Source organism: Herpailurus yagouaroundi, unplaced genomic scaffold, assembly GCF_014898765.1.
Source record: "Herpailurus yagouaroundi ecotype Mexico unplaced genomic scaffold, PumYag 29, whole genome shotgun sequence".
NCBI lineage: Eukaryota > Metazoa > Chordata > Mammalia > Carnivora > Felidae > Herpailurus > Herpailurus yagouaroundi.
The window spans coordinates 49,819,106-49,846,132 of NW_024412377.1; the positions used below are offsets into that span (position 1 = coordinate 49,819,106).

The window sequence follows — 27,027 nt, forward strand, 5'->3', positions numbered from 1 at the left end:
GTAAATATTTTAAACTCTGTAGGCTATAAGATGTCTGTCAGGATTGACTAGCTCTGCCATTATAGGATAAATATATCTATAGATAATATGAAAACAAAGGTGTGGCTGTGTTCCAATAAAACTTTATATATAAAAGAAGGCATTGGGCTAAAGTGGCTCTCAGAGTTTGCAGAAAACTGGCTTCAAGCAATGCTTCTCAAACTATCTGGGACAAACAACTAGTTCATTTTTTTTCCCTCTAATTTCCAGTATATCATGGATTGATACTTTTGTAAAATGTGATAAAATGAATTAACAGAAAATGAAATAAGAAGATACTTATGTTCAAAATTCTTTTGTTTAGATTCAATAGACATAAAATTACTCCATCAAACTGTTGCGAAATTTATAAATGCTCCCAAATTCTGCATTTAGCATGAATCAGTAATGAATAGTCCATATTTGGACTATTGGCACTATTTTATGATTGACATTTTGAGTAGCTGTGCTTTAAAGATTAGGATATTTATTATCTCACCTAGCAATAAATCTAGAGACAATCAGGGTCAACTGCCTAACCATGTTCTCAAGGACCCAGGCTCTTTCTACCCCTCAGTGATGTGATGCTCAGCATTGTCTCTCTTCTTTGTTCAAGATGGTGACCACAGTCATCACTGCATTCTCACTTCCAAAGCAAGAAGGTGAGGAAAGGAGGGCTTCCACTTGCTCTACTATCTCTTTTATTAGGCAAGGCAAACTTGCCCCAAGCAGCAGTCTATTCCTGTGTTTCACTGGCTATGGATAACATGAAATAACTACATCAGTCTCTAGGAAAGAGTAATAGGGATTCCATGGTTGGCTTAGTCCAATTGTGATTTGTCCCCTCAGGCTGGACCCAGAGCCACCTGACAAAAGTAGGACTTTTTAAACCAAGGAGGATGCCAGCTCCAGGAATGTGTTTAAGGAAACCTTGCTATTTGTTTTATCCTGGGCCTGCAGTCCTGATCTACTTAACTTACAAATGGTGTTCCTTGGGCTCCAGTAGTCTGTTCCAGTGAGAGCATTCTCCTTCTGCTCTGGTTCTGGCTTTATGATCTGTGTCCAATTAATCATTTGTAGGAAGCTTTAAAGATTATAATGTGCTTCCATGTATATTATAAAATTTCAATGTCCATGCTTACGTGTTTGTATGGATGTTGTATCAAAGGATGGAATTTAAGCCCACCAATCATGCTTGAGATCATACAACAAGAAGAGGCAACATCAGAGCTCTTGCCTAGGGCTTCTGACACTCTTCAGTGAGTTCTTCTCAAAGTATTTGACCATTTGTTCTGTGCTGATCTGTCAGTAGAATCAAAACCACAGCCAACTAATCCAGGCAAAAAGTCACACAGACAATTGTTAGTGTGAATTCACTGGTTGTGTCATAGAAAAGACCCATTTTTGACCATGTTGATATGGATGGTCTTGTGTAGGGTGACCAACTGTCTTGATTTACTTTGGACTGAGGGACTTCCCAAGATGTGAGACTTTCAGTTTTAAAATCAAGATAGCCACAGTTTTTCATTTTAAAACAGAGGAAGTTCCAGGAAAACCAGGACAATTTAGTCACCCTTGTTTCTGACCCCCGTCTTTGCCATATTAAATTCATAGGCCCCTAGTTTTCCTTGCAAATCAATAAACAATGAATCTAGTTTCGTCTTGTGAATGGCATTCCCCCCACAATTAAAATATCTAAATTCGGAGAACCACAGATACATCTGAGATATTCTTTACTTCTTCCACAACGTCCATGATTTCCATGGGAATATTTTGGAAATATTTTTCCTTGATTGTGAAGAGAGACATACAGGAAGACCTTGTCAACATCTTTTCTGCTTCTTTTATATCTGCTACCGAGGCCAACACAGACACATGGCAGAAGGCCCTAGAACCCACTCATTGAGCTGAATATATTTAAAGATGCCTCAACCTTTTCTCTGTTTATCTACAACTTGGAAATCATGTTGTCCCACACATTGTATTAACTATTCTGGTGGCTTAAAAAACAAAATCAGTCTGAGCAGTTAAAGAGGCCCTAATGAGAACCTTTACAGCTATGAGGCTTGCTTTTGTCATATTACAGAAAGCAAGGCTGTGATTTGTCACTAATTTTCATTAGAAATTACCTAGGGCCCTTTAAAAAATAAAAGTAAATTAAACAATTCCCGAGCCCTACACTATGCCTGTATTGGAAGCTGAGAATGGGTAGGAAATGGGGGATGGGTTTGGAGCCCAGGGACCTTTACCTTTCACAAAGTTCCTGAGGTATTCCTGACATGCTGCCAGCTTCAAAAACCTGGCTAGAATATGTCATTCAACCTGTCTGAGTGACAACTAAAATTGTAATTATTCTGTTAAAAAAAAAACCTTATGAAATTGTAAAGTTGCTCAGTTTTTCCTTTCTTCCTTTCTTTCCCCTAATCTTCCTTTCTTCTTCCTTTTCTTCCTTTTCTTCAATGGTAGCAGTTTACATGAATGTTGGAAGCAAATTTAGGAAATGTTTGTGGAATGACACTTAAAGATCTTTGAAGTAAATTTAAATATGCCTTCTAAAAATTCAAGCTATTTTCTACCTAATGTCTGTAGGGATATGAAGCTTGAACAAAAGCTTGAAAGAAATTGATCTCCAGATTTATCCCTAGCAAGGGACATCTCACACTGCCTTATTCCTCCACTGTCATCGTTCCTCGGGTCTTTTCCTTCTCGCGCCTTCATTGTCCTCACTCACCTGAGACTGCATGGGCAGAGAAGATTTGATTTACATTGCTCATTAGGCCACCAGTCTCTTGGCTGAGCCAGGCAACAGGAATGAAAATTAGTGACAAATCACAGCCTTACTTTCTGTAATATGACAAAAGCAAGCCCCATAGCTGTAAAAGTTCTCATTAGGGCCTCTTTAACTGCTCAGACTGATTCTATTTTTTAAGCCACCAGAATAGTTAATACAATGTGTGGGACAACACGATTTCCATTGGGGCACAATCAAAAAGGAAGCTACTTTCCGCACTTTGTTTAATCTCTCTCCTTACATCAACCTGAAGCAGTGCAGAGGTCCCCCTGGGATTCCTGCTCATCAGCCCTGCCTCCTACAAAAGGGAGATTTTGCCTAGACAACTCCAAAGAGTCCTGATTCAAAGGTAGAACAATTAGTACACATTAATCATCACAAGGATGGTACTAAAAGCATAATCCTCTTAGAACTGGAACAAATTAAACTGAAAGTAGCAATATAAAATCAAGCAAACACACACACACACACACACACATGCAAGGAAGATGAGAGGACACTGCTCTGAAGTCCCAAATCTCACTGCCAAAGGGGTCCCCAAGCATCCACCATCTTTGGTATTCATACAAAAGCTACCCTGCCTACTTCAGTTCCCTATAAAAACCAAAAGCTCTCCATGCAGGGGCCATGTAACCATCTCCTCACAAATCTGGATTTGTGAACACCTGGAAACTACAATTATAGTCTGATATCTAATGGGTTTTCTAAAGGTGGAAAGTTCCCCCCAAATCCTGGAATCAACCCACCAAAGACTTCTCCAAGAGGAGAGAAAATTATTCTTCTGTTTTGGAAAAGAAGGATCTTTGCTCAGATTTCTAAATGAGACCAGCCTTGGGCCAAAGTTTGAGTTAGACAAGGAATGTCTGCTTCCTTCACACCCCTCTTTATGGCTTTTCTTTTTTTCTCTCTTTTCTGAGCTTTCGCCCATGAGATGAGAACTGTCTGGGAAGAGAAGCCACATACTACAATAAGTAACAGTGCTTTCACACCCTGTAACAGCTGGAAGGCATGTAGGGTAGGTCCACCAACAGGAAAGATACAAAGATATTACTTATAGTCAATGACACATACACTTGGAATTCAGAGAAGGGTGCAAAAGTAACTTTTCTACTTTTTTCAAGTTGCCCTTCATGGACCCTTTGATGTTTTCCTTTGTTCTCTCTCTATCTCTCCATCCTTTTTACACTCTCCCAGGTTCCCAACCATGTCCCAGTACCCTTTGTCATAGACAGTCCCATTTCAGATTAGTATCTTTGTTCTTTGAGCCAACAAGCCTCATTTGCTCTGGACCTTCAGAGTATCTGAGTAACAACTGGTACCAATAAACTCATGAACTTTTCTCTCTTGCTTCCTCATAGCACAAATGATGCATTATTAGGAGACCTCCTTCCCACCAAAATTAAGATAAGGCAAATCAAAGGGAATGAAATGGACAGAGAACCCACCCAAGGTGTGTGGAACTGGGTGTTTTATTTGCACATTCATAGAGAATTATCAAAAAGAGGGAAATGCTTACAACAAGGGATTATTGGTGGACTTTCATGACAGTGTGGGAACTATTGAAGATAGACGTCTCTTCCCAGAGCCTTTATATCCCTGCTTATGAAGTTGGAACCTTTTCCAGATATAATCAGATTTTTTACTGTGAGAGGAACCCAATTTACAAATTCAATTCCTTTAATTTATTTTGAAGCTCATGCTATTAACTAAATGCTCAAGAGTTTAAATTATCTGTTTTTCTTCTCACCTTTGCCCACTTTCTTACTCTCAGGATATCACCCCTGGAGACAAATAATATGATGCTAGGAGGAAGGCCAAATAGTCATTGGCCTCAGTTGAGGCTCTGGCTTGCAAACTCCCCCAGAGTCCTTCTATCTCAGTTCTGCGTGTCTGTAGGACATACTAGGGAGGTGTTTGATTTACCCGCCCGTGGCAGAGTTCAGGTCATGTGATTATGAACTTTGTGCCATTTCCAAAATGGAAAATATTCAGTTTTTGATGAGATTATTAGCTTTCCTCCTGTCCGGTTCCAACAAATGAAAACCAGATTTGCGTGTATAAATAACAATCAAGCGCTGAAATGATTTATTTAGTAAAGTTACTGTTTTGGAAACTAAATCGATGTGTCATGTCAAGATCCAATCTGCCCTTCACTCACATGGCAAAGGAGACTTCTCCGGGGTCTACTGGTAAAAAAAAAATTTGGAATCCTATTAATAGTTTACTCCTGCCACGTGAGAATTACAGTGGAATCCAGCTATGAGAATAAAAGCTCAAAATAATGTTTCCGAGAACATCCTGATAGTAGCGTGTGCTATTTCTTATTGTATTCAAGACACACATGAATAACTCTCCCCCAGAAGAAAAGGAAACAAAGCAAAGGGCAACATATTTTCCCACTGTGTAAATTTCCTTCCTCAAGTAGAAATAGTTAAAATTAGAAGGCAAATCCTATGGTCATTACATGTCAGAATGCTGACATGATGACAACTTCAAAGGCGTGTCGGGCTACATTTGGCGTGCTCTTTTTTAAAAAGACAATAGGCATTGAAAATTAAGCACTGCATCAAAGCCTCCCAACTCTATTGAGACAAGTCTATGGAAAACTCAAACCAAGATGCAAGGCTGTTCCTGTGTAAATTATGTGGAGGGTTCGATGCATGGGAATTGCATTGTCTAAGATGCTCTGGAGACAACATACAACCCTGATCTGAGTGGCATGTCAGAGCTAATGACTACAGCTAGTATGGAACCATCTGCAGCTAATTTTAGTCATCCTCATGGCATTAAACTAAGACTTGTAATTTGAATCAACCCTATAAAAGCTCAGAGACCTCACTGTGATGCCACTCAGTACACAGTGGGCTTGGATAGCTGATAGTGCCAACTTGAAGCCTGTATGAGGGCTAAACACCAGAGAGCAGAATGGACTAGGAGGAAAGGCCAGGCATTAGACCAATTCCAGGTCTCTTATTTGTCAGATAAATTGCTTTACATCGATTGTTTGATTTCTTTGAGCCCTAGTTTCTTTATTTACAAGATGGAAACAGTAATAGTTAACTTGCAGGGGTATTGAGAAAATCAGAAACTTGCATTATATAGTGGTGACTCAATAAATGGAACTATTATTTATTTATTTATTTATTTATTTATTTATTTATTTGCTATAGCACCTAATGCATCCTTTTATAGCAGATATTATTAATCTGGGGTCCAAAGACATATGAGACCTAAACTCACCCACCTCCACTGAAATTATATACAAAGTCTCACACATATGTGCATTTTTCTGAAGACAAGGGTTCATGAATTTCATAATATTCTTAAAGGAGTCTATGATCAAAGTGAATGTTAAAGTCACCACTTTCTGATTTGGCTTCACCTATGTGTGGATCTTACAGCACACAAAGAAGAAACAAACAGTTTGTGATTCTTTCCTTGTTTAAAGTATTCTGTATCCAGTTGGCTTCTAAAATAAAGTTCTGTGTGTGTATGAATATGTGGGTGTTCACATGGACATTCATGCTTGTGGGTTTAGGAAATGCTAATTTTATAATGAGCCACAAGTTTACTGGGAAGACAGAACAATTGTAAGACCAAAAAAGTTGATGACAGATGTACACATGGAGAGAGGCCTGGGATACTGTGGGAAGAACACCAAGGGAGGAAGCAAAAGGAATGTGGAGGAGAACAGAGCTCAGGCAAAGCTGAGAGCCCACTGGGGTCCATTTTTCCAGAGACTTAGCAGACACAGGATCCCAATGGACTTGTGGGAGGGTTCTTAATAGGAATGTATGATTGGATGCTACATATAGAGAGGGTATATGGAGAATCAGCAGGAAAGAATGTGTGTTATCATTAAAGGTGATACCACAACAAATTCTGGAAGAAAGAAAGAAATGCCCCAGGTAGGGGCAAATTAAATAAATTAGATAAAATAAGGGATAACCCAATGGGCAAAAGACTCAGAGATTTAGAAGCAGAAGAGAAATTCATAAACTTGTTCCATCCAAGTTCACCTGGATTTCCTTGACTGAGATGCCAGTGGTTTAACTTTCCCTAGGGCCATGCTGTGCTTGGTGCATAGTGGTGAGGCATGGTAAACATGTCTCATAATGTTGGGTAAGGAATGAAGTTGAGTACTTGAGTTAAAAAAAATATATGTATGTTTCTATTCCTACACACATGCACATATGTTTCTATTCCTACACACATGCACATATATGCACACATACTTGTGTGTAAGTGTATGACTCAAGTTCTTGATCAAAATTCTTGAGCTTCACTTATGCAGAATATAGCTCTGTATATGCATAGGTACATATATAAATATAGCCACAAACATGCCTTAGTATTTACTATTTGTTAGGCTCTGTGAAAAGAGTTTTAAAGCTCATTCCCATTTAATCTTTAAAACAATTGTATGTGATAGGGATTATTACTGGTTTCCATTTTATAGATGAAGAAACTGAGACATACTATGGGAAGTGATTTCCCCAAGATCACACACTTAGTAAATTCTTAAGCTAGGACTTTAGCTGAAACAGTTTGATGCTGGGCACTGTAGTGTAAACTGCCACAGTTGTGTATATTCCTAGGGAAAATTGAGTCTGTTTACAAAATGCGAGGGTGATAATTTAAGCTGCAGCAAAAGAGCAGGGAACTCAGGTTTGAAGTTTGAGGCTAATTCTGAGTCTCATGGAACCATTTCAAAATACACACCAATGTGGATGTATGATATCTTAACCTTGTACTGTGCTCTGCCATGTTTTATTACTTCTCTGTACACCAGGCAATAGAACTCCAAACAGAAAAGAACGGTCAGCTTAAGAAAGGAGCATAAAACTATTGAGAGCCCTTTTATTTTTTCTTTTTTTTTTTTTTTATTTAAATTTTTTTTTAACTTTTATTTATTTTTGAGACAGAGAGAGACAGAGCATGAACGGGGGAGGGGCAGAGAGAGAGGGAGACACAGAATCGGAAGCAGGCTCCAGGCTCTGAGCCATCAGCCCAGAGCCCGACGCGGGGCTCGAACCCACAGACCGCGAGATCGTGACCTGTCTGAAGTCGGACGCTTAACCGACTGAGCCACCCAGGCGCCCCCCTTTTATTTTTTCTACACTAGCCCCATAGGTCTGAGAAAGTCAAGGACTTGATATTTACCACTCAGTCGCTCTACACAAATGGAGATGCACACTCAGAAGGCACAAGAACAGAAGAAAATTAAATTCAGCACCTCCTAGTGGTCATAGTAATATGGAAGGACATGCTGGAGCTGATCTCTAATGGTGACTGGTTAGTTCTCATGAGAAGTAACCAGCAAGGAGGAAGGGTCCCTTCTGTTATGAGTTTGGAGAACGTCTTGACTTTTACAGATTTGTTGTGAAAGGAAGTCAGTATACTGCATGTCTCTGAAGATTAGAAATTTGGTGAATTTTCTCAAAGGTCACAGCGGCTTCTGAATGCCCAATAATTCATTAAGTACTACACACTGTTCTGCCTCAGTTGCTTACATTATCTTTCTTCTCTAGAACGCCTGCAACTTCCTCATCCCTGTGTATTGTCCCCCACCCTTTTCTTTTTACTTACTAATGAGAACTGCATTGGAACCATGTTATGGAACCATGTTAAGATAGAGACTGAATGGCACACACCTATGATTAGGCAGCCAGGTTTCTGCTGTCTGAATACAGCTGCTGAGGTAGTTGGGTCTTCCTTGGAGAAACAGGGACATTTTAACACACTGATTTGGATGAATGCTAATAGACTTCCTTCCTTAGGCATGCAAGGTGCTGTTCACTTTTTTAAAGTTTATTTTACTTTTTATTTTGAGAGAGAGATAGAGAACAAGCAGGGGAGGGGCAAAGAGAGAGGGAGACAGAAAGCTGTCAGACAGAATCTGTGCTGTCAGCACAGAGCCCGATGCGGGGCTCAAACTCACAAACCATGAGATCATGACCTGAGCCAAAATCAAGAGTCAGATGCTTAACCAACTGAGCCACCCAGGTGCTCTGCACTGTTCACTTCTCTGCTGAGATTTTAGATCTGGTCTGAGGATATCTTAGAATTCAGAGAATATCTGTGACAGATTGGATGCTAGTAGATATGTTTGTTTTGTTTATAATATTTTGTTTGTTTATATGTATTTTTTTTCTGGCCAACATGTAATTCTCTACCATTCCTAGTTATTGGAGCTTCTGGAAATTACTCATGCCTGTCATTTTCATCACTATATTCTAAGTCCCTAAAGCAATGCCTGCCATGTGATTGGTATTCCATAGAAACTTGTTGAAGAAATGAATAGATGGCCAAATGTGAATTTGTATCACTAACGAGGTGGCCTTATCATATCCCAGCCTTGACTTCCTAACACAGTGCATGGTTATGGCTAATCTAAACAACTATTGTGAGATACTCCTGCAATTCCTGGGTATATGGACTATAAATCATATAGAGGAGTTATCTGAGGCTAAGGGTTTCTCTGGGGATCACACTAGGGCAATGGATGCTGGGAAGGAGTGGGAGGAAGAATCAGTTACCCTTGCTCTTTAGGATCCTAATATTGCCTTGGTTGGCAGCACTGTCCTTTGGTTCATCGGGATCTCCTCCCTAGGACTCCTTAACTTACCTTATGCTGTGTAGTAAATTCCTATTCATGTACCCACTCTAGGAAATATTTCCATTTAAACAGGAACTTTACCAATATTGGGCATTAGTCTAAAGGAGAAGCCCTAATAGTGGACTCTTCAGAGAACATAACAAGCCAAAACAGGAGAGATGTTTGGAAGCAAGTGACTATTTTCTGTTCTTATTTAAATTCCATCATTCTGACATCGTCTTTCTCTACCTCCACAAAAAGGGAGTCATTTCCTCAGTCACTATGGTGATATATCTTTTATTGGAGGGAGAAAGAGACTCTCAGGAAAGGAACCAGACAGGCCTAATTGAAAGAAATAAGACTCTTAAAGAATACCTTTAGATTCTCCCCTACTTCCTACCACGATTTCAAATCAGCATTCTTAGTAACTTCCCTTTAGAAGAGCTCCACCTCCCCTGTGTTTTTTTGTGAGGAAAAGCAACTCAACTTGTTAGAAAGCCATTGCAGCTAGCGTATTTGAAAACTATATTTTATTTATTGACATTTCTCAAAAAAAAACATACATTTTTAACAGAATTTTTGTTGAAGTTATTTTTAGGTGATATCAACCCTTGGATAAAATGTGACAGTGTGTACACAGTATAAATGAGTGAAGTTCTGCACATAAAAGATGGAAATTAATGATGTATGAATTTCACTGCATGTATTTTTCCTTTGTATAATACCTATATCTAGAACAGTACCAGTTTCTTTATGTCTCGATGTCCTCTTATGTGGCTCTGAAATGAGCTCTGGACCAAGAGTCAGGTGCTCTGAGGTTTAATCCTGGCTCTGTCTCAAACTTTCTCTGAGGCCTTGGGAAAATAAGTTTAAATTTTTTAAACCTCGGTTTCCTAGTTTTTAAAATGGTATTATTGTAATTTATAGAATAAAAACACTGGAGCTTTGCAGTCTTAGTTTGGATTCTGGATAGACTCTTACAAGCCATATGATCCTGTGAAAGTCATTTAACTTCCCTGATCTGTTTATAAAGCAGAGATAATAACAGCACCACAAGTTTACATAATAAGAGGCATAATCTATGGATTCCTGCTTCAAGGTTGGCCATAATAGGGTATGGCAGGCAAATACTTCCATTGTAACAACCAGGAAAAATGATAAATTACAAAAATAAACTTTTAAAAACAAAAGAGAGCTATAGGAACAAAGTAATGGTAACTAAACTAAAATTTCAGAGAAGGAAGATCCCTAAATAGGAAATTGAATGGTCTCTGGTAGTTTTCTTAATTGGAGACATTTGCAAATTCTAGGATTGGCCTCAGGATTGGACTTTAACCAAATTGAAGGATTTTATGGAGGAAAGATAAATCAGCAGAGGTTTTGGCAGTCTAGAGCTGGCATGATAAACTGGAAAATAGAAGAGTCCCAAACATAAGGGAACTTTGCTGAGTTCTAAGAGGGTTTAGGAGACCCAGGAGTGCCTGGGTGAGAAAGGAAAAGTGGAAATTCCCACACTCTTGCAGTATGTGTAAGTGTGGCCTGTTGTCTTAGTTTATCTGGGACTCAGGGGGCTCCCAAAATGTGAACCTTTACGTATTAAAACCAAGAGAGTTCCAGAATGAATTGGTCACCACTAAGTGTTTAGAGAAAAAAGTTCAAGTAGAGTGATGGAGCCTAAATACACAACCAATCTCCTCCTCAAGACATTTGCCAAATATTTAACTTGCATAAAGCCTGGGGCTAAAGAACTAAATTCAAAATATGCAAAGGTTACACTTTAAAAGTTGAGGAAATTGAGACAATCAAAAGCTTGTCAGGGCCATGCTTAAGAACCAGGATGGAGTAAATCTTACTAAAACTGAAATCCAATTACAACTCAACCAATCCTTGATGGGATTATAATGATCAGCTCCTCACTGTGTAACAGAGGAAAGGAGGAACTCTGACTGGTAGAGAGTATTATATGGAGATCCTATGGTTCTTTTATGTCAATGTTCAGTATAGAATCCTTGGACACAAAAGGAGCAGGAAAATGTGAGCAATAATCAAGAAAAAAAAAAATGGGTAGAAACAGACCTGCAGAAATGTAGGTGTTAGAGTGTATGTATAAGGAGTTGAAAATAACTATAATTAACATGCTATGGAAAATAGTGGGGAAAATTGACAAAATAGATAAAACATGAGAAATTTTAGAATTTTAACTAATAATGATAGTAGAGAAAAAGAATCAAGTGGACATCCTAGAACTACAAAACACAAATATTCAAACAGCTGTCTAGGATGGCAGAGGATATGATTAGTAAATTCACAACTGGTCAGTGGAAAATATCCAAATTAAAGCATGAAGAGAAAAAAAGAATAGGATGAACAAGAGGAATATGAAAAAAATCAAAAAGTATAAAACCTGTAGTTAGAGTTGCAGAAGGAGATGAGACAGAAGAAAATGTTTGAATAGATAATGGTCAAGAATTTCTAAAATTTATAAAAACCATTATCCCACAGATTCAAGAAGCCCAGTAAACTTCAACGATACATAAAAGCAGAATGAACTACATAGTCACATTTAAAAAAATTTTTTAAATATTTATTTATTTTTGAGACACACACACACACAGCATGAGGGGGGGAGGGGCAGAGAGAGGGAGACACAGAATCCGAAGCAGGCTCCAGGCTCTGAGCTGTCAGCACAGAGCCCGATGTGGGGCTTGAACCCACTAGACGTGAGATCATGATCTGAGCCGAAGTCGAACACTTAACCGACTGAGCCACCCGGGTGCCTCCATAGTCACATTTTATTTAAGCTATTAAAAATTAAAAGACAATGAAAAAGTCTTAACAGTTAGAAAAAAAAAAGACACATTACGTTCAAAGAAGAAACAATAAGACTAATAACTAACTTGTAATTATAAATTATTGGAGTCTGAAGACAATGAAATCACACCATCAAAGTAATAAGAGGGGTAAAAAATTGCCAATCTGTAGCTCTATACCCAACAAAAATATTCTTCAACAGTATGAGAAAGAAAGACCTTTTTAGACAAACTGAATATGAGAGAATTAATGAATCCCATTCAAGCAAATAGCCATTCCAAGAAATACTGTAGGAAATTCTTCAAGCTGAAGGAAAATGATCCCTAATGGAAGCAGGAAGAAATAAAAAAACACCAGATAGGGTACATAGATGAGTGAATGTAAACAGATATTAACTGTCTAAAGCAGTGATGAAACAGTCCTGTGGAGTTTGTAACATCACAGAAGAAAGAAAGAAAGAAAGAAAGAAAGAAAGAAAGAAAGAAAGAAAGAAAGAAAGAAAGAAAGAAAGAAAGAAGGAAAATAGGTTAACAATAGCACAAAGGATAGAAGAGTAAAAAACAGTTGTAAAGCTGAAATGTTTCTTTTGTTATTTAGGAGGTGTTAAAATATTAACATAGACTTTTAAAGTCAGGGTTGCATATTTAAACTTGTAGGATAATTGCTAAAAAATTACAAGAATATGTATCTAGAAAGCTAATAGAGGAGAATATATTAAATAAAACACTTGAGGAACCCAAAAGAGGCAGGAAAGCAGAGTAAAGAAATAAAGGATGTATGTGAAACAGAGAAATGCAAAGCCAGTGAGTGTCAGTTATTACAATCCAGGTAAATGAATTAAACACTCCTTAAAAATTGAATGTTTGCCAAAACCTTAACTATATGCCATTTATAGGAGATATAAGTTAAATGTAAAATTGCAGCTGGGTTGCAAATAAACAGATGGTAAAAATATGCATCATGAAACACTAACAAAGCAAAGTTACTGTCACCATATTTATATTGAATAGAGTATTTTAGTGGAACATAGCAATTGTTCAATAAATTGTTAGCTCAAATTATTAAAAGAAAATATGTTATAAAAAATCTGAAATCGAATGATTTGGAATTCTATAATATAACTTAGGGATGATCTTAAAAATTTTGTACTATATTTCTTCCAAGCTACTTTTCAGAATCTGCCATAAATCTTTGGTTTTATTTGCCCAGGTATATTTTTCAACTGATTATATATTTGTTGACATGTCACCACAGTTAAAGCAAGACTCTATTTGTACATTAAATATTTTCAATGTGGGTTCTCTAAAATATATCAGGTACATTTTAAGGGGAGGGCTATGATATGCCAGCAGGCTTGAAATTCAGGTAGCCATGAAAAATCAGAATTTGGAGGTTTAATCCTTAAATTGCTAAATCCTCTATGTTACAGACATTGAAACTTAAAAATCTAAAGCGTTTATTTTTTTTAATGTTTATTTATTTTTGAGAAAGAGACAGACAGACAGAGCACTAGAGGGAGAGGGGCAGAGAGAGGGAGACACAGAGACACAGAAACCAAAGCAGGCCCCAGGCTCTCAGCTGCCAGCACACAGTCCAAAGTGAGGCTTGACCTCACGAACTGTGAGACCATGGCCTGAGCCGAAGTCAGACACTCAACCTACTGAGCCGCCCAGGTGCCCCCCAAAAATCTAAAGAGTGTAGGTCTTTGCAGGCATCCACTTATTTTGCAAGTGAAAGAAATGTAGCCCACAAAGGTAAGGATAAAGGGGTATATCCTTGGCATCCTGAATCATTGTCTGATATTCTTTTTACTTCAGTATCCTGAAGGCCTTCCTAAAACTCATTTAACAAGTGTTTTGGAGTATTTTCTATATGAAAAGCCCTGATCTAATCATTGGAAATACAATAAAGGGCAAGGCCCTGCTATCCATAGGCTTACAGCCTAAAAAAGAACACAACATTACATTTTAAAAATTATTCTTTTATTAAATATTTAATGAGTGCAATCACATGTAGTAAAATCTCAAGAGTGAGATTCAGCCTAGTGTACTTTTCATGGAAGACTTTCTCAATGAAGGGAATTAGAGTTAACTAGGGAAAGTCAACTAGGGAAAGGGAAGAATATTCCAGGGGGAGAGGAGGAAGTATAATGACCTGAGATAGGAAGGGGTTTGGTGCCATTGGATCTGATAGAAAGCCAGTGTAACTAGAGTCCAGAGAATGTGTGCGTGTGGGAAGAGAGTCAGTGTGGGAGGTATAGCAAGACTTGAGATTACAGGTCTGATCCTGAGGAACCTTATAAAGCTTGCTAAGGATTTTGGACCATATTTGGAGAGCAATTAGATATCACCAAAGAAAGGGAGAAAAAAATGTTCAGATTCATGACTTTTTTAAATAATCTGATTTTCAAGCTTACATTTCATGAAGACAAAGATGATATTTTTTTAATATAACATTGAATTCTCAAACCCTAAAACACAGTGCCTAGCACATAGACTTTCAATAAATACCTGATAAAGGGTGGAGGTTGGATGGATGGGATGGATGGATGGATGGATGGATGGATGGATGGATGGATGGATTGATGGATGGAAGGGAGGGGAAGGGAAGGGAAGGGAAGGGAAGGGAAGGGAAGGGAAGGGAAGGGAAGGAAGGAAGGAAGGAAGGAAGGAAGGAAGGAAGGAAGGAAGGAAGGAATAGTGTGGGAAATGGGTTTAAGCAGATAGTGGAAGTGGGGACCAGTTCAGATACAATGAATGTCCAGGCAAAACATAACGGTGGCATAGAATAGGAGAGGTAGGTGGTGACAGCAAAGATAAAGTGTACAGATTTGAGAAATTTTAAGGAGAAAGGTTAAACATAACTTGTTAATGAATTGAGTATCATGGCTTGGAAAGAGGTTATCAACGATGATTTCCAGTTTCTGCTATGAACTCCTGGATATATGGAGGTGCCATTTATTAAACCAGTAAGAGTAGGTTTGAAGAAATATTGTGAGAGTCCCTAATGGACTTTTCTGCCTTTCTGCAGTGAGTGAAATAAACATAATTCAGTCTTTCTTCTCTGGCTGAGGAGTTTACAGGAGCAAAGCATCCTTATTGGGCTCAGCAGGGAGTATTGCCCAGGGCTATAGATAAGAGATGCAAAGCAGTAGGCACTAAAACAGAACCATATGCAAAAAAAAAAAAAAAAAAAAAAAAAAAAAATTGTAGGCATATTAAATTTATTTATTTATTTTGGAGTGAGGTGCTTGTTTTTGATATCAATTTGTTTACTTAACAAATTTGTGTCTTAGTCTCATAAATTACCATATTTCAGGATTCTAAGATGCAAATATTTTCACAACTTAAATTGGGATGTGTCTTACTATTCATAGGGCCTGCCTGAGACTGTAGCACCTTCTTGCAGGTAGTTTAATTTGGGGCCAACAGTGAGTGTGTGAACAGGGAAGGAGGGGATGTCAATGCAAGTCAGTACTATTGAATGGCCATGACTGTAGGCAACTAGCAATTCATCTTGGACCTTTTGTGGAGAGCCTTATAAAATTTGGCTCTGCAGGGGTGCCTGGGTGGCGCAGTCGGTTAAGCGTCCGACTTCAGACAGGTCACGATCTCGCGGTCCGTGAGTTCGAGCCCCGCGTCAGGCTCGCATCAGGCTCTGGGCTGATGGCTCAGAGCCTGGAGCCTGTTTCTGATTCTGTGTCTCCCTCTCTCTCTGCCCCTCCCCCGTTCATGCTCTGTCTCTCTCTGTCCCAAAAATAAATAAACGTTGAAAAAAAAAAATTAAAATTTGGCTCTGCAGCATCTGCCTGAGGATATTGTGGGCAGTTGGTTGCAGTGGCCCCATAGGGCATGACTTGTCCAAGTCTTTTGTTGCAGGTATGCCAGTACAAAGTGTAGGCATCCCATACTGTGGTGTCAGAGAAATTCTGGGGCATAAAGCAAGATACAAGTGGGCCAAAGACTGCACAGAGCTGTTGCATGTGAAGGGATGCATAAAAGGCCTATGTAGTTTACAGTCTAATCGCAGTTCTTTCTTTCTTAGTGCTACATATAATAGAGTATCTTAAAATTGATGCCATCTTAGATTTAATGGAACATGGTAGAATATTGACCTTGCAAAGATGAACTTTGTTGAAGTAGGATTTGAATAAACAACATTTGTAAAACTAAACGGAGCCATTGGAGTCGATAAGGCACTGACTGCAATTCTTGTATCTCTTGCGATCATTGGAACTGTACAATTTTCCACATCCAAGAGTTTATCACTAGTGGAGAATATTTTACCTGGGAAGAACAAGTAGACTGGTAAAATGGTATCCCGTTATTTAAAGTGGCAAAGAAGAACAGTTTTCATTTTTGTTCTTAAAGAATTGAATCCTTTTTTTTCACATAAAGTATTTTCCAGAACACTAATTATTTGTTTTATGATAAGGAAAAATGGACAAAATGGAGACAAGAGTGGAGATGAAACAGGGTTTGGGGGTTCCAGGACCCCACAGCTGTATTGACTCCTTATCCCCTCTGCAGGCCTTCTGAGGTTTTTATATGGAACCCTAGAGTTCCCACAAGATTAAGAACCTGTGGTTCACAGGAGACTTGCTTCTCTGAACCCACCAAGGCATTTATTAGTGTCCTTTCTCTCTTATTTGAGACACAATTCTAGCAGATTTGGCTATTTGGTTTCCTGGCTTACAACAGATTTATAAGCAACAAATTACATGAAGGGAATAGTTATTAAAAGATGGCATGGGAATCTTTACAAAGAGAGGAAGCTGGAAGCTAGAATTATAACTGTAAAACTACAACAAGCAGCCTTTAAAAAAGGACAATATTCAGATAAATTTGGCATGTGGACAATGACCCAACCCATGTTAATAGTTTGAGAAGTGTTGGAGTTCTTCAAGAAGATGGAGGATGTATTTAGGATTATAAGAGCACTTTGCACATCCTCTATTCAGCATAATTCTTAAGGTGCTGAAGTGTATAACATAATTTATAATAAATCCCATCCCAAACAGTTTAAGTCAAATAGATTTGATATATAATGTGTCAAGCTTCATTCAGTTAGGTGAAACATTTGTGTGAGAAATTTATTTCTTGAAGTTGTTGAATAAATAAGACATTGCTGTGTACATTAGTATTCTTTCATATCTAAGTAATAGAAAATCCAACTAAAACTGGTAAATAAAGGGTGTAGTTGAAAGTCAAGAAGTTTCAGGTAGGGTTTGATCTAGCTTACTGATATTACCAAAGAATGGATTTCCTTCTGTTCTCCAATTTGTTTTCCATACTCCCATAGGTCTGGCCCACTTATTGGCCACAAAATAGCTGATTGCTTCCTTATTCATGTCCAACAGGGGTGGGGTAGAGGGCAGTGAGGACAGTGAGAGATGGGAGTTAGTTCTCTTTCTTTAATCATTAAGAGAGTCCTCAGTTTGACTGGAACAACAGTTTGTGTGCCCATTCCTGATACAATAGCTTGATGTACAATAGATGAGATTATATGAATTGATTTAGGCCAATCAAGGCTTACCTCTTCAACTAGAGATGATGTTAATTCCCATGGGCCCCACGGTGATATATATATATATATATATATATATATATATATATATATATATATATGTATATATATGGAGAAACAAATGCCTGGGATGGTAACAGACCATATCCACAGCATTGTTTCATAAGGTAAATATTGATCAATGGGACTCTAAGCTCAGTGAAGTCAGGTATCATCCCTCTCTTGCCCATTGCCATAGCCCATGTGTGAGTAACCAGGACTATTATTAGAGGAGCTTAGTAATATTTATTTACGATGAACAAACAAATGGATTTTTTTTTTGTTTGGAGAAATGCCAAGATTTCAATTTTATTTTTTTTCTACTTTTTGATGCTCTCTGGTTGCTTGTTCTAGCTTAACAAGAAGCAGAAAGTATCAGGATCAGTCAACACACAAGAAGCATTTTCTCTTAAGATGTTAAGCACTATTTCCAAAATAAAAGAGGATGAAATCAGTTGGAATAAGGCAAGATGAAGTCTATCATTTCTTTCCTCAATTATGGATATCAAAAAAAGAGAGAGGTGGAGAAAGAGAAGGGAATGGCGGGGGGCAGGGAGAGAAGGAAAAAAAAGAAAAATAAAAGGATGAAAGCAAAGAAGAAAGGAAGAAAGAGGGAAGGAGAAAGGGAAGGAGGAAGGGAGGGAGAAAGAAAGGAAGGGAGGATGGAAAGAAGGGGAAGGAGGAAGATATAAATAGAATCTGGTTCCCAGGCAAAGGCACTTGAGATAGTGGTTAATCTATGATATGAATTTGCTGTGTGTGTGTGTGTGTGTGTGTGTGTGTGTGTGTGTACGCGCACATGTTTCTTTTCCTGATAGAGTAAACATCAAGCCCAGTTTTAGGCCTTTAAATTGACCAAACAGCTATGAGAATGTGGATAGAAAGTTATAAATCACCCAATCACTTGGGTGTGGATAAAAGTCCCGAGCCAAATACCTGAGTGTCCACTTCATAACAGGAATAATAAGGCTATTTGAAAACATGACCCAGACCCCAAGCTATAGTTTTTTTTCTTTTCTAGAGGACTGCCTGACATGTTTATATGCACATATTGGAATTGTATCCAAGGGGGGGAAAAACTATTGACTTTCTGACTTTATAGTCTGTCATTGACTTTTAAGGTATTTCATGAAATGAAGTAATAACTTCGAGATCAAGGGCATTTTCCTTTGGGTCTTCATCAATTATTTCACTTTCTCTTGGCAATGGCCTCCACCCACTTCTTCCGAAATATCACCGGGCTGACGTTGCACTGGAAAAACTTACTCTTTCTCTTTGCCTTCCTGAACGCGTGTTTCATGCATTAAATTGTTTTAATCACTTCAACTTTTACTAGAGTTTGGCAATTGGTACATTGCTGGATTGTGTGTTCTCAATTTAATGTTTTTAGAATGTATTTAAGTAAGTTCCAATGCACTTAGTCATTGCTATTCAAATGAGAGAACCATATTTCAAGGAACGGAGCTCAGGGAGAAAGATGAGGTGAGTAATGAGTAATAAGCAAAAACCATCTATCAAGACACATTGGAGGCTGAAACAGATGGTGAAGAAATGCCCCTGAGTCCATCCCCCCTTGCCCTGAAGGACCTACCAGTTTTATTTCCAGCAAACATACACCTTGGCTGGCTTGCTCTCATAGCTTATGGCTGATGTTTCCTATTTTAAGATTTTAGAGAAGTGGGAAACTGACTTGTTTCTCAGACTTCAACTCGTAAAAAAGTCAGCCCTGTGGGGAAGATAAAGGCCAATGTTAGGAGCCCCAGGCAGGTGCTGACATTTATGGAGGGAGGGTTGGCTCCGTACCCATCCGTAGCACTGGTTTCTGTAGAGTGTTAGGAACAGGACAAAGGAGCAGTGACATTGAGGGTAAGCATTCAAAGTAGACAAAGCTTGGCCTCTTCACCCTACTTTTACTACTCATCCTCCAAGTGCCCAGGGCATTTTGTGGCCCCATAAAGTCAAGTTTCAATAGCAAACTTCTCTCTTTGAGGAATTTATCCAGCTTCTGAGCTTCCGAGTCTTCATATATAAAGTAGATCAGACGATACCAGCTTCTTAAGAATGATCTGTGGCTTGCACAAGATAATGTGCGTGAAGAACCTTCCAGAACCAGGCACAGGTTAGTTGTGTTTTTCGCCGGGTATTTTCTCTACCCTGGCCTTTCTTGCAGAATCTGGGGAGCTCACAGTGAGCTTAAAGGTAGGGAGGGCTCCACCATAACTGGACATCTGGGACCTAAAATTTGAAAAGTAACTCTTCAGGCCATTTGGCAATCTGTATCAAATCAGCAGTGCAGGGCATCCAGAGCAATTCCATTTCTGGGAATTTATCCTAAAGACACATTTCATGTAACTCTGCAAAACACACATGTAAAATCCCACATCATATCATTGTTTATAATGGCAAAGAATTACAAACCACCTAAATGACCATCAATAGGGTACTGGTTAAATATGGTACATCCAGATAGTGAAATAATATTCAACTTTTAAAAATGATGTGGTAATTCTATGTTTATTGATATTAACATTTGTTCATGTCACACAATAAAATAAAATATGAGTTTGCAAATCAGCATGCATAGTATGATTGCATATATGAATACATTTATCTATAGCTATAATAATATATATTTTTTAAGTATACTTATTTATTTTGAGAGAGAGAAAGCGTGCATGTGCCCACATCAGTCAGGGAAGGTACAGAGAAGGCGAGAATCCCAAGCAGGCTTTGCACTGTCAGTGCAGAGCTCGATATGGAGCTCGATTCTATCAACTGTGAGATCATGACCTGACCCGAAATCAAGAATCAGACCTTTATCTGACTGAGACATCCAGGCGCCCCTACCTGCAACCATATTTATAGCTATGCAGAATCAGATGGCTACAGAGATATATCTGGAAGGATGCTAAGTAGGATTTTAACAATGTGTTGTCTCTGAGTAGTGGCATCTAAGTAAATTATTTTTTCTTTGTAATTTTCTACCTTGCATGACTATATTTTTTTAAACAGTGGACTTATGTTTATCCAAAACACTAAAACTATGTGTCCCCTGAAAATTTCTGTGCCAATTTGAAACCTTGAGAATAGGTATTTCTATCTCAATCTGTACTGAACTCTGCCTCATCTGTTCATCGCTCTACTGGTATAATTGCCTAAGTCGCTGATTGTTTTCCCACTAGCCTGGAATCTCTAAACTCAGGGTTTTACCTATACCTAGTCCCAATGTCACATACCATTGCCATAATACTCAACGAATGTTTCCAATTTTTAAATCTAGAAATCTGGTGATCTGGAAGCTATCCCAAATTCTGACACTGCCTGGCAGTGAGGCCATGATCGACACTTTCTCCTGAGATGGTTCATCCTGAAACAAAACTAGAATGATCTCTGAGGTTCCTTCTACTCCTAACCTTTGTCATTCTGAAACCAAACTTGTCCAATCCTCACAAATCAAATGAAATCAAAAAAGACAACATACAGAGATGAGCTTTATAGACTCCAAAATGCAATAAAAATGTAATGTGGGATTAAAAATCTTTTAAACACAAACAATAACAATGATGATTCTAATATATCGAGGCTGACATAGAGAAAGCAAATTCTACTAGGATCTGAATGATCTCTTATTGCCCTTCGTCTCCCCCTGCCCTCACCTCTGGACCTTAATTCCTCATGGAGTTAACACTGATACTCACTTTGGGGATTAAAGCAGGAGCTGACCTGGATTTGCTCCACGTTGCCCATGCCCTAGATTGAAATGTTAAAGGACTTGGAATAAAAAAAAAAAAGTTGCATTTTTCAGTAACGGCTTCACAGTAACTGGGGAATTAATGTCAGCCAGACAGTGATTTCCCAGTGGTTGGGTTTGTAGCAAAAGTCTTCAACTTTTATGTGTGGCCTGTTTGAAGTTGAAAATTGTTGTTAGACTCTCCAAAGTTGTTTGAGGTGTCACTCATCCTTCCCTTTTGTGTTGGGGTGAGGATGTGAAGCACAGAGGCTGGGAATAGTTCTGTGACTACCACCTCCAAGGCAGGTCTCTGCCAGGGCCCAATTGAGTCCCTCTCCCAGGGAATTCAAAGCTTTCAGTGCAATGCGGCTCTGCATCCATCCGCAGCCTTATCACCCACTACTCCCTTGCAGGAACTCTTCACTCCGGGAAGAGGGAGGATCTCATGGCCCCATGAATGTGCCATGCAAATGTACGTGTCTAGCATTTTTATTCAACATACGATTTTCCCTCCTAGGATATCATCCCTCAGAGTGACAATAGCACAGGATAATAATAACAAATAATGATAGCATAACAACAATAATAATACCAGAAGCTAATGTCTTATTTAGCACTGACTATAGGCCAAACACTTCACAGATGATTTTCTCTTTCGATTGTCTCAATAACCCCATCAGGTAGATACAAATATCTTTATTTTATGGATGAGCCAATCTAGGCCCAGCAAGCTTGAATGAATTAACCAAGGCCATACAGATATGAAGTTGGGATTTGAATCCTGCAGTCTGACTCTAGAGGGGGCTCCTGAGGGGGAGGGGGCTGAGATACCCTGCGTCCCACACAGACACCTACCCATATGGAGTAAGATAGCAATTCAATTCCATTCATGGACTTTGAAGTCAAGGTTTCAATTCCAGCTCCTCCGTGCTCTGAGTAAAGCAAATAGCTGTTACTATAAGATGGAACACTCAGTGCCCATGTGAATGCCCTGCTGGTTTGACGTTCTTATTATAGAGGCTGGGAAGCTAGAAATGGCATTGCGTAAACTCCACTGCAGTTATGGCATCCACACAAGACTCGGAGGCGGCCCTGAGCAGTGGGAGGTGGTGATTATGTTCAGAGAGAGCAGATCTTCATAGTGAAAGAAGCTTCTGTAATGGTACATTTCCAGTATCCCATCTCTAGGGTCAGATGTATTGATTGATGGGTAATGCAGGCAAGGGTGTAAGTGGGCCTTTCTCCTGGGTGTGTCTATATACAGTAAGTAGGATGCAAATTCTCTGTACCTTCTGTACCCATATCCCTGGTCCTCTAGGAGTTTCTATAAGCTACATAGTATCTTTTTACAAATTTTCCTGCTTGAAACAGCTATACTCGCTTCTGTGTTCTGCAACCCAAGAATCTTCACTGATACACTAGAAGTGTTATCACAGTTAATTAACTTTCTGGAGCCTCAATTTCCTCCTCTGCAAAATAGTAATATTAAAAGGATTGCCTCATGGCACCTTGGTGGCTTAGTTGGCTAAGTGTCTGACTCTTGATTTCAGCTCAGGTCATGATCCCAGGGTTGTGGGATCAAGCCTTGCGTCAGGCTCTGCACTGAGTGTGGAACCTACTTAAGATTGTCTCTCTCCCTCTCTCTCTCTCTCTCTCTCTTTCACTCTCTCTCTCTTTCTCTCTCCCTCCCTCCCTCTGCCCCTACCCCAATTGCACTCTAAAGCTCTAAAATTTAATAAATAAATAGATAAATAAATGGATTGCCTCAAATGAAATAATGTGTGCAAAATATTTATCACAGTATATAGTCTAAATGAGCTCTCACAGAGGGTGAGCAAGTAAATAGGAAGTTAGAATTAGGTACGATATATAGCCAGGGATGGTAGAATGCCCCCAGAACTTTGAAGCCCAAAGGAGGAACAGCAAACACAGCTTGGTCATAAAAGGCTTTGTAGAAGATATGAAACAAACAAACAAAAAAAAAGCAGTGCTTAAGTTGAGATCAAAAGTATGATTCCCATACAGTATGTACAGTTTTCTGTGTCTTCTGGATTTTTTCACTTAGAATGATTTTTCTGAGTTACATCCATATTGTGTGTTCCTCCCTTTTTATTGCTGTATGGAATGCCATTGAATAGATATACCATAATTTCTGAATTCATTCACCAGTTAATGACATTTGGGTTGTTTCTCTTTGGGATAATTAGGAATAAAGGTGCTATAAACAAACAAACAAACAAAAGTATGATTCCAAGATAGCCACATGCAGACGGTCTGGGGAGAGAGCAATGGTGTGCAGCTGGGCCTCTCCTAATAAGAAGACACAGAACATGTGAAGTCTTGTAGAGAGGAGGGAACACACCTTGCTGAGCAAGTGAGAGAAGTTTACCATGACTGCCATGGAGAGTGTGAGGAAGGAACTTGGAGATAGTGTAGGTGGACCAGATAGTGAACAGCCTGGAAAACAGAGGTGTTTGGAAGTCATTGGCCTTCCACAATATGTCACTTGAAGACCATTAGTCTGTGGCATGCCTGGTTTTACTCCCTCAAGTCACCCTTTGGTAAAGATGCATAGCCTCGATCCAACCAGACTGCAAGCTCCTGGAGGATGGACGCTGTGTTTTGTATTTCTCAAGGGGCACTGTCTTGCCTTCTCCACCAATACTTGTCCAGTGTACTTGCTGTTAAGGCAAGTTTAACAGAGCATATACTTTTGCATGGAGTATTTTATAAAATAGTAAATAGCTTGCTATGTAGGTGAGGACCTCTGGACCCCACCCAACACTTATATGGAAAGTTTGTTCCCTTCAACTAGCATGTGTTCTGTGTGGTGAGAGCTGTTTACAAACTTACAAACTGAAGGGCTTTGTGGACAGGGTCTCTCTCTTTTTTGACCTTGTTTGTTTTTTCTTTCCTACTATGACATCAATTATTTTCCAGACAATTGAGATTTGTTGTTGTTGTTGTTGTTTAGCTTAGAAATCATGCCATAAGGTTGAAAGGGTCAAGTACAAATTTGTTTGTCTTTTAAGTAAGCTCTACACCCAATGTGGGACTTGAACTCACAACCCTAAGATCAAGAGTTCTATGCTCTACTGACTGGACCATCCAGGTACCCCTAAATTTGTTTTTTTTCTTTGTTTGTTTGTTTTTGTTTTGTGTTTGAATCTTAAACTTTTGTTTCATAAGATGCTATTTCAGCATTCCAAAGAACACTCTTTAGCCTAGTTGGGCATTTCTGATTCCAAGGTGAGGAGCCAGTCTGAAATCACCCTGGCAATTGCCTGTGGGTCTTGGAAGACATCCTGGAAGGACTTTGTAAATTCCTGAGGAAGAATTTAGACTGGAATTAAGAGCCATTTGGTGGATGCTCATCAGGAATCTAACAAATGCTGCCATTTCTTAGGCTACAGAGGAAACAAAATCCCTCTGATCTCCAAAGTATGCTAGAACAGGCTCATAGCAGCCTATGAAAACCAATGATTAGGTATTCAGGAATTTTTCAAGCCTTTTGTCAAACCATTAGTAGCTTAAAATCATCCACAGTGGGAGTATTTACACTATAGGAATTGGCAAATGTTACAAATCAGGGACTCTTCCCTCTCTTCCCTCTCAAAGCTGGTTTATCAGCACACTATTGTGTCTAGCCTATCTTGAGGAGTAATACTTTGGATATCCTGGTAAAAATTCTGTGCTTGGAAGCACTGGGAAAACCTGTTTGAAGTCTCAATTCCACGTGAGCAAGAACCATGAGTGTTTTCTTGGAGAATATATACCATGACGATGTAGGTCTGGTGTAGGGGCTGGCACATAGAAAGGGCTCAGTAAACACTCCTTGAAAGGATATAGGACTAGCGGGCTGAGAAGCACCTGTACAGCAGCATCAAATCAGCCCAAGCCAGTCTCCCATGGGAATCCTCCCCGAGCCATACATTCTCTAGAGTCACTCAGGACACTGGGTTGTCACTCATATCACTTATGTCATTTTATCTTTTAAAGGCAATTCTGACTCTCTCAGTATATTCAGCAACCACAGTAGACTTTAAGCTCCCAGAGACAGGATTTGTCTGATTCATTACTTTTAACATCGCAGGTGCTCAATAAATTTCTTTTCCAACAAAAGAAAAATATGTGAATAATCTCATAATTCATGGTATTGTGTGGACATTGCTTTATTGATATCCCTGTGAGTAGGTAGAAAGGAACAATTGTCCTTCCTAGCAGGTAAAACAGTGCCTGGCATGTGAGAACACTGAATATTTGTTGAATTAGTTATGAGTTAATCATCCCATTTTACAGATGATAAAACAAGCTTGTGGAAGCTATCTCACACAGTTCCTCTTTGTTTATATCATTTCCTTTTGCACTATGTTGCCTGTACTAACAGTCCCTTAACTTTTAAACCTACTGTATTGTGGATTCTCTCATTTTTCAACCCTATCAGATAAGCAGGTATTTTCATTTATGTTTTAGGGGAGGATATTACTGTGGCATAGAAAGTTTTAGTAACATGCTTGATGTCACAAAAGGATTTGAGGGTAAAGCTAGTTTTAAAATCTACCTTGTCTAAGGATTCTGAAGCTAGGCTGTGTATTGTAAACAATTGTCTTGCATTTTACTTCCTTATTCATTCCTTCAGAGGGAGAGAGATTGATCAAAACAGGCTAACAAAAAGCATGGTACCATAGCACATTCAGAAATACCGCTGAAATATCGTCAGTGAATCCCCCAAGTTTGTGTCTCTTGCTTCAAACACCTTAAAACATGCTGATGACTAGAATCTGTGCTTTGCCACTTAAGTCTGCTGAAGATTCAAATTGAAGTTTCAAATATAAAATTACAGGAAATTACCTACTTTTTCTTTTGTGAATGGAATTTTGATTTCTTTTAGTCATCTGAGAAGGTCCTGTTTTTCCATGAATATGGAAATTCCATGATTTTTCTTTCCCTAGGACTCTAACATTTCAAAATGGCCACAAGACTCCTGTATGAATTATAAAAAGGATACAGAATTAAGATGATGACTTTTAAATTTATGTTGTAAAATCCAATGTTATTCCCAGCACAGTGCCTCATTTCCGATGAAAAGCATGCTGCCAGCTTCCCATTTTTTCTATGGACGATATCACCACTCATTTTATTAAAGCCACCAGACACTCATGGAAACATGCATGATGTCGTTTTTTAATGTGGGGGAAAGAATTTTGGAAGTGGGAGCTAGTTAACATTTCTAAAACATGTTTTTTTATTCTTGCCTTTCCCTTTTGACCTTCCTGAGGATGCATGTGGGTGTTAAATTGTTACCAAAGGGAGGGGCCGTTGTAACTACAACGGGATCCACACACACAAAGACACACTTTCCCACACATAAGACTTGGCTCCGTTACACTTTAATGGAATGCTGAATGGAAAAGATGCAGGGTGTTTTTGATCTGTGGGGAAATGCAGCCAGTATAGTGTCCATCATTTTCTTTCTTTCTTTCTTTCTTTCTTTCTTTCTTTCTTTCTTTCTTT

The 27,027-nt window shown here is 38.8% G+C and overlaps 2 long non-coding RNA genes across 2 annotated transcripts in view; one reads left to right on the forward strand and one right to left on the reverse strand.

The window, feature by feature from the left end:
- LOC121010070 (uncharacterized) overlaps positions 1 to 27,027 on the forward strand; it is a 369,296-nt gene that overhangs the window by 153,091 nt on the left and 189,178 nt on the right. The gene's annotated exons all lie outside the window — the stretch shown is intronic.
- The window catches only part of LOC121010059 (uncharacterized), a 21,902-nt gene continuing 14,548 nt past the window's right edge, over positions 19,674 to 27,027 (reverse strand). Inside the window, exons 3-4 of the long non-coding RNA XR_005780986.1 lie at positions 26,369 to 26,497; positions 19,674 to 20,137 (exon numbers count right to left, since the gene is read on the reverse strand). This is a non-coding gene — a long non-coding RNA (uncharacterized LOC121010059). The remainder of the gene's footprint in view (positions 20,138 to 26,368; positions 26,498 to 27,027) is intronic.